This window comes from Canis lupus, chromosome 9 (assembly GCF_048164855.1).
Source record: "Canis lupus baileyi chromosome 9, mCanLup2.hap1, whole genome shotgun sequence".
In the NCBI taxonomy this organism is placed as follows: Eukaryota; Metazoa; Chordata; class Mammalia; order Carnivora; family Canidae; genus Canis; species Canis lupus.
In genome coordinates, this window is record NC_132846.1 from 22,186,307 (window position 1) to 22,195,174 (window position 8,868).

The window sequence follows — 8,868 nt, forward strand, 5'->3', positions numbered from 1 at the left end:
GTATATGCTTAAAGACCATCACTGGGAGAATTACTTTAGACTTCCTCCTACTGTCCTCCTTTTATAATATATTCTATAATATATTTCTCTGGGAATGGATGGTTGGGTCACTTGTTAAGTATTGGCTCAGCTCATGGTCTCAGGGTCATGAGATTGAGCCCTGTTTCGGGCTCCTCACTGGTCATGGTGCCTGCTTAAGATTCTCTCTCTCCCTCTCCTAACACTTCCTCTTTAAAGGAAAAAAAAAAGCAAAAACAAACAAAACACCACAGATATATATTATATATATACATAAATATATGTATATATTTATACATAATATGCATACATATTTATACATATATATATATTTCTCTGTGTCTGTTCTAGTTTCTCTTTTCAAATATATCTTCAAAATTAGCATCTTTTTCTAGAGATGGCCTACTTTGCTCTCCTATCCATATAGTGAGGTTATAATAAATTTTTAACTCCAGAATTTCATTTTTTATTATTTTTCAAATAATCCTATACATTTGTCATGCCATCCTGGTCTTGTCTCATACTTTCCTATATCTATGATTTCATTGATTCTTGTTATGAAATATCCATTTTATTGCTAACATCCTATCTCTGCTTATTGAACTACATATTGTCTTGTTTTGTCTTGATGACTATTCCTCCAGGTGATATATTTATACATGTGATTTATAATGATTCTTATGTTGAACATATTTTCAGTGAGTGTTATCCATGACAAACTATGAACCATGAAATCTGAATATGTTGTTGTAATACCATTTTAAGTTTGTCTCTTCCTGAGCCTTATGGTTTAATTTATGCTAAGTAAGTTTTTTTTTTTTTTAAGATTTTATTTATTTATTCATGAGAGAGAGAGAGATGCAGAGACACGGGCAGGGAGAAGCAGGCTAAATGCAGGGAGCCTGATGTGGGACTAGATCCCAGGTCTCCAGGATCATGCCCTGGGCTGAAGGTGGTGAAAACAGCTGAGCCACCTGGGCTGCCCACTAAATAAGTTTTAATATTGACTTTTTTAGTTATTTCCAACCACCTCATGTAGGGCAACCTCACATTTGTTTGCCATGCAATCCTAGGATTATATTTTATTATAAATTGTCATTGTCTTATAGCCCAGGATAGGTAGCCAATCTTCTTGTTTCCTCCTGATAAAGGATAGAGTTTTTCTGGTTTCTATAAGTACACAATTTCATGGATGCTGGCTTCATTTGTCTAGCTTAGTTTGGCTCCCTATAAGAAAAATACTGTTTTCATTTTATCCTTCCTATTGCAGGGCCTAAACTGTAAGTCTCAGACATGAGGAGTTATATCAAGTTCTATTGCATTGATGATCTCTTTGACTCTATTCATCTCTAGGATATTGATACTCTCCTTTGCTTTTGTCAATCAGAGTCCATTCTTTTTTGGTAACATTTTCCTATTTTTTTAAATTCCATTCCTATGGAAAGGAGAATGATTAAATGAGAGAAAGAAAGAACAATGGACAGAAGATAGGCCATTAAGATAGTCTTTGATATCTTAAACTTGTCAAACATTTGGCATCAAACTAAATCTCTCAGCCCATTTTGTTCCAAATAAGCTGACTTCTGCCTCTGTCCTTATTATCTCCTGTTTCTTTTATCCTACTATACTTTTAACACACATATCCTTGTAAATCATTATTCCCTCACATCATCCAGACTCCATCCAGCTCAAATGTCCATTAATTTGGGAGATATTCCTTGAAACCTTTACCTAAAATTGAACTCTCTTATCTATGTGCTCCACTTCACCCTATCTTTCTCCATAAAGTTATTTACTTATATTCATTAATATTACATATGTATTTGTTTTTTCACTTATTTTTTGTCTTCCCTCATTAAAATGCCAGCTTCATGACTGGGAATTCAAATTATATGTCACTGCTATGTCCCCAGAACACAGAGGAATGATGGCTCTTTATTAATATTTTATGATCAATATATAATAAATATTTAGTAAAGTGTCATTAATTAAACATATATACCCTTTCTTAAAGGAGTATGTAATTCTCTTTAAATTTGAACTATGGAGACAATCTCAGTTTTTATTAAAAATAACCTCCAGTACATTTTTTTTATTAGTTATAACTTTTTTTTCTACTCTAGTATAAGAAAAATGACCAAAAAGTAGTTTGCTTAGGTTAGAATTTCAAAGCCAATAATAAGAGTTCCTTTCATTTTGGTGGCAGATAGCCAGTAGACAATCAGTGAAATCATGAAATATTTATTTTTAAGAACTCAAAAGGAATAAAAGAAAAAAATCAATAGTCTTTGTTTGAAGCTCTCAAGAGGAAATCATTGTTCATATTTGCAATACCACATCCATTTTTAAAGCAAATACAGGAAAATACTACATAAAAAGATATTTGATTCCCAGGACACCCTCAAATAAATTGCCAAACAAGAGCCAAACATTCTCCATCCGGAGGACATATTTGAAATTTAAGAAGAAATTTACTGATAAAGGGCAAATATTTCATCAAAATAATACCATATTTTAGAAACACTTTAGAATTGAAAATTGCTTTATTTTCATGTATTGTTTTGAGGCACATAGTTCCATTTCTGTTTCCATATATGTATGTATGTATGTATGTATGTATGTACATATGTATGTATTTTCCATTTCTATTTAAAAAGCAAAAATTTTATGGTTATGCCATGATTCAAGGGATTAGGGCTTTGGCTCATTTTTTTTTTAGTTTTTTCATGTCCTGCACTCTGCTGATTGACATTTATCTAATTTATGTATGTTCCAAACTAAAAGACCACAATTTAAACATTACATTTAATTAAACGAATGCTTTTTATCAAAATTTTATTTGTTATCAAAGAAAATCAGTATTCCTTATTCAGAAATAAGATTTAAGAAAGCCTAAATACACTCTTTGGAACTCCTCAGAATTTCTTTCATTTGGAAGAAAAAGTAACCTTAGTATTTGTCTGTTGGTGAACTTATAGATCTATATCCTATGACTCCAATGACACTACAGCAATTTTAAATTTAAATTTTAGGCTGAGAAATTGGACAACTCAATGAAGATAATAAATTTTGTTTTCTATCTATGTTGGGGATTTTTTCTCCTGCCTACTTTTACCTATTATACCTCATTCCTTACTTTCAATCTCTATTTCTGTTTGCCTCTCTCATGTCCCAAGTGTGTGCTTATTATACATGAACATTTCCATTGATTAGAAATGGCCCAAAACTCTTTTTCAATATTTGAGCATTGCTACACTTGATCAAACGATCAAATGTAAAGATACTCTAAAAGAAATGAGATGGGCTCTGGCTGATTAAGTAAATTCCTTAAAGGTAAACATAGAGCTAAAATCAAAGATCTCTTATGTTTTATTTTCTTCTACAGAAAAAACATTGATTTTCAGAATGTAGTTGAGTATGTTTAAGTGTGTGTGCATGCAGGATAGCCTAAACAGAGCTATTTTTGTGTTTTGATGAAAAGCAAAATCACAGAAAATGATTTTTCTTTATCTCTGAATATAAGTGATCATTTGAATTGAACTTTGCCCAACAAAAGATTCATACAATTCTAAAGAATGAATAACCAGATGTGTATTTATTTTTATATTGGGTTGGTTGATGAAACCTCTAATAAAGGATAGGATTATGAAAGAAAAATTTAAAGAGAAAACATAACATGGCTTTTATAAAGATAATTTCATGATAGCTATAAATAGCTATTACTATACAATGCAACAAAATCACAGTAGATATAATAATACTTGTTATAGGTTGGAAATACTGAATATTTGGATCAGAAATGTTGAATATCTAAAAATACCCTATCTTGTATAGCTGTTATTTACTCCATAGAACCTATTATTTCATAGATCATGATTAAAAACTACATTTTCAAAAAGACCTTTAATTATATTCATATAGATGCTATAATTTAGAGCCCTAATACTGCCAGTTTTTCATTAGTTGCTACTATCTGTTACATTAAAATTGTTCTTTTATATTTAAAACATAATAGCTTTCACAACAAATAATTCCATGAAACAGTACCGTGAATAATTATTCATATACTAGGCTTTAGGAAAAATTACATAGGTATCAGTAGAATTATCTACTCATTCACATACAATGTCCTTGAAATGAATAGACTCAAAAAATAATAAGGCTTTTAAAATGGACTTATATAGAGATTAACTTTCTAATATGAATATAAATGTTATGGAGCCAATTCCAAAGCTTGAGATACTGACTAATTGTGTGTATATTTCATTTGAAAGCTTTGGTGCTCGAAGTACTTGGACATACATTATTTCTTTAAATGAATCCAATGGAAGCCAATATTCTACCTATATTAAAATTATATGAAGCAATTGGGCATTCTTAAATTTAACTCCATATGGTTTAGATAACTATATATAGATTGAGAAATGGACATAGCAAAAGTAAAAAGATGGCAAAATAATTGCTTTCTAACAACAATAATTAGAAAATGCAATCAAATGTCAATACAAAAAGTTAGTTGCATTTCTAGTTGGAGATGTAGGAAGACTGAACTCACCCCCTCCATGGAACACACCAAATCATACCTATTAATAAAACAATTCCTATTGAAGAAGAAGCAAGGGCTGACTGAAGGGCTGCTGAACAGCCAAAGATAGAATATCAAGAATATAGCAGATATGGAGACATGGTTTAAATGAGTAACTAGTATATACAGCTACAGCTTCAACCAGTCAGCGAAAGTCACTAAGCATAGAATCTGCACAGGAGACACCCCACAAGCCATTCCTTTGACTTTAGAGATAACCATTTCACATAATCCATAGAAAGGCAAACAAAATGGGGAAGGAGAGGAATATGCTCCAAAAGAAAGAACAAGAAAAAGAAAAAACCTTAGAAAAAGAATTAAATGAAACAGAGATAAGCAATATGCCTGATAAAGAATTTAAAGTAATTATGATAAACATATTCAATGGACTGGAGAAAAGAATGGAGGAACTCAGTGAGACCTTTAATAATAATAGAAAATATTAAAAAGAACAAATCAGAACTAAATAATACAATAATTGAAATTAACACACATACTGTGGGGAATTAACAGTAGATTAGAAGATGCAGAAAAATGTGTCAGTGATCTGGAAGACAGGGATATGGGAAAAACAAGCTGAATGGCAAAAAAATAAAATTATTTTAAAAACATGAGGATTAAGAGATCTCTGGAACAACCTCAAGTAAACAAATATTTGCATCATGGGGTCCCAGAAGAAAATGAGAGAAAGATATAGGAAAATTATTTGAAAAAATAATTGAAAATTTCCCTAACCTAGGGAGGGAAATAGACATGCAAGTCCAAGAAAAACAGAGAATTCCAAGCAAGATGAAGCCAAGAGGGTCCACACCATGGCAGATAATAACAAGAATATCTATGTTAAAGGTAAAAAGAATATTAAAAGTAACAAGAGAGAAACAAAAAGTTACCTACAAGAGAAAACCTAAGGATGTCAGCTGATTTTCAGTAGCAAATTTACAAGCCAGAGGGAGTGGTATGAGATATTCCGAATGCTGAAAGTAAAACACCTACAACCCAAATACTCTACCTGCTGAGGTTGTCATTCAGATCTGAAGGAGAGATAATGAGTTTCCCAGACAAACAAATATGTTTGTAAAACAGGAAGTTCTTTAAGTAAAAATAAATAGCCATAATTAGACGTATGAAAAATATGAACACAAAGATGTAAAAGGTGTCAACATAAAGTATAGACAAGGGATTAAAAAGGGAAGAAAAGGACAAAGGAAAATAAAGATTTTGCTTTTTTAAGAATGTGTTTGAACTTAAATGATCATCAAATTAGCATGGACTGATATTTATTTGAGATATTATATATGAACTTCATGGTAACCATAAATCCAAAATCTATGATACATAAAAAGTAAAGAGTAAAAAAGCCAAACAAAATACTATAAATACTTGTTGAATACAAAGAAAGAGAACAAGAAAATAAAGATACAAAGAAGGACTACAAAACAAAAAACTTTTTTTACAAAAAAATATTTAAAAATGCCAATAAGTATATATTTATTAGTAATTACTTAAAACATAAGTGGCCCCAATGCTCCAATCAAAAGATCTAGAGTAGCAGAGTGAATTAAAAATAGCAACAATATCAGTGGACATAAATACAGAAATTGATAGTAATACAATAATAGGGGACTTTAACACTCCACTTACATCAATGGACAGATAAGACAGATAATCAGAAAGGGAACAGTGTCTTTGAATGACACATTGGACCAGATGGATATAACAGGTAAATACACAACATTCCATCCCCACCCAAAGAACAGATTACACATTCTGTTTAAGAATTCTCCAGAATAGGTCACATATTAGGCCATAACTCAAGCGTAAATAAATTAAAGAAAGGTGAAAACATACCATACACCTTTTCTGACCATAGTAATGTGAAACTAGAAAAAAAATGGAAAATACACAGACACAAGGAAACCAAACAACTGGATACAAAACAACCAATGGGTCAATGAAGCAATCAAAGAAGAAATTTTAAAAATACATGGAGACAAATAAGAATGAAAATACAATTATCCAAGATATTTTGGACACAGTGAAAGCAGTTCTAAAAGGGAAGTACACAGCAATATAGGTTTGTTTCAAGAAACAAGTCACAGGGATAAACAGCAGATCATAAGGAATATAGTCAATGATATTCTGATAGCAATGCAACAGGACCAATGATAGCAATACTTGTGGTGAACATAGCATAATGTATACATTTGTCAAAACACTAAGTTGTAAACCTGAAAGTAGTGTAACACTGTGTGTCAACTGTACTTAAAAATAAAAGTCAGGGGGCAGCCCCGGTGGCTCAGTGGTTTAGTGCTGCATTCCATCTGGGACATGATACTGGAGACCTGGGATCAAGCCCCACGTCGGGCACCCTGCATGCAGCCTGCTTCTCCCTCTACCTATGTCTCTGCCTCTCTCTCATGAATAAATAAATAAAATCTTTAAAAAATAAATAAATAAATAAATGTCAGTATAAAAAGTCATGAACAATGATTTCATTAACATTTCTGGTATCTGGATAAAACAATATTAATTTGTATAATAATACATTTAAAATATCGTGTTTTATTGGTTTGAAACAAGCAGTATGTGCTTGCAAAAATAGTATCTATCTATAAAGGAATGTTTGCATCTATCTGTAAAGGCAGGCATCATATAATTTAAATTTTATTGCAAAACAATGCTTGTCATATTGCAACAAGACATCAAGGGGTCATGTAAAAGCTCAGTCAACTCTTCCTTTTCATTCATTTTTTCCTTTAATAATTCACAGATTCTTATTGCTTTTCTATCTAATCTAAAATACTACAGTGACTCCACTAGTAAATTAATGAATATAATCACCTCAGAGATTTTAACATAAAAAATAGTGATGAAAATGATTATTTTGATCACTAATTTTTATTGAGATAGGATATGTTCAAAACCATTTAATCATTTAATCATATTCAAACTACAATTCTCAAGAACTTAGTATATTTTTTCCCTCTGTTCAGTGTTGTGGTCTAACAGACTTAAAGTTATTTGGCTTAAAATTTCAATTATTTCCAATTTGTTTAATTTTCCTGATATGCATGTGACAATCTCTTCAGGTACTGACAATGAAATGCTGGCAATAAAGTTACATTTCCTTTTTTAAAAATATTTATTGAGTTTTTATTTTTGTTTAAACTTTTATTTAAATATCAGTTACTTAACACACACTGTTATGTTAATACTAGTTTCCTGTGTACAATACAGTGATTGAACACTTCAAATCACACAGCGGTATCCATTACAGCAAGTGCAGTCTCTTAATTCCCATCATTTCTCTTTACTCTGCTAATTCCTCCACTGTAACCAAAAAGATTGGACAGAAAAAACTTATGGCCTGAAGTTGATGTAGAAAAATTACTGATTCAATCACTTTCTAAATGATACAGAATTATTTCCATCCTTAATATAAGATAAACAGAGATACCAACACTTTAGGAATTTTTGAGTTTACATAAAAGTAATTAGAAATTTGCATTATAAGCTCTTTTAAATAAAATGGTCATTAATTATACAAATCAAGATGAATACAATTGAAATCAGCTCAGGGCCATTCTCCTAAACCTTTTACTTTACTGGATAGATCTAATTTTTAGCACATATATTTTTAATTTCATAAGTTTGATTTGAGAAATAAAACCCAAGATAAATTTGAATAAAATCATTCCAAGGTGTTGAGTTTTTATCTTTTAAAAAACAGATACATTCTAACAACTATGCACCTCATATTGTTATCTTTGTACATTATATGAGTGAAAAACAACACTGAGTGAATAGTGTTTATTTACAAAGCCTATTTCCTTTAGAATTTTTCCTTTGGACTCTTTTACCTTTACTTCTTCTCTAAATTATTCTCAAAACTTTTGTATTCAGGGATCCCTCCGTGGTTCAGCGGTTTAGCGCTACCTTCGACCCAGGCCTTGATCCTGGAGCCCAGGGATCGAGTCCCACGTCGGGCTCCCGGCATGGAGCCTGCTTCTCCCTCTGCCTGTCTTTGCCTCTCTCTCTCTCTCTCTGTCTCTCTACCTCTCTCTCTCCTTGTGTGTGTTTCTCATGAATAAATAAATGGAAATCTTTATTAAAAAAAAAAAAACTTTTGTATTCAAATGCATTAGATTTAATTTGTCTCTTACAATATTATAATACTTTAGAATTAATCTCTTTTCTGAGGTAGTTTTTTACCTCTACTCATCACTGAGTTGATTATCATAGTCTAAATATTGGTTTTCAGTTTA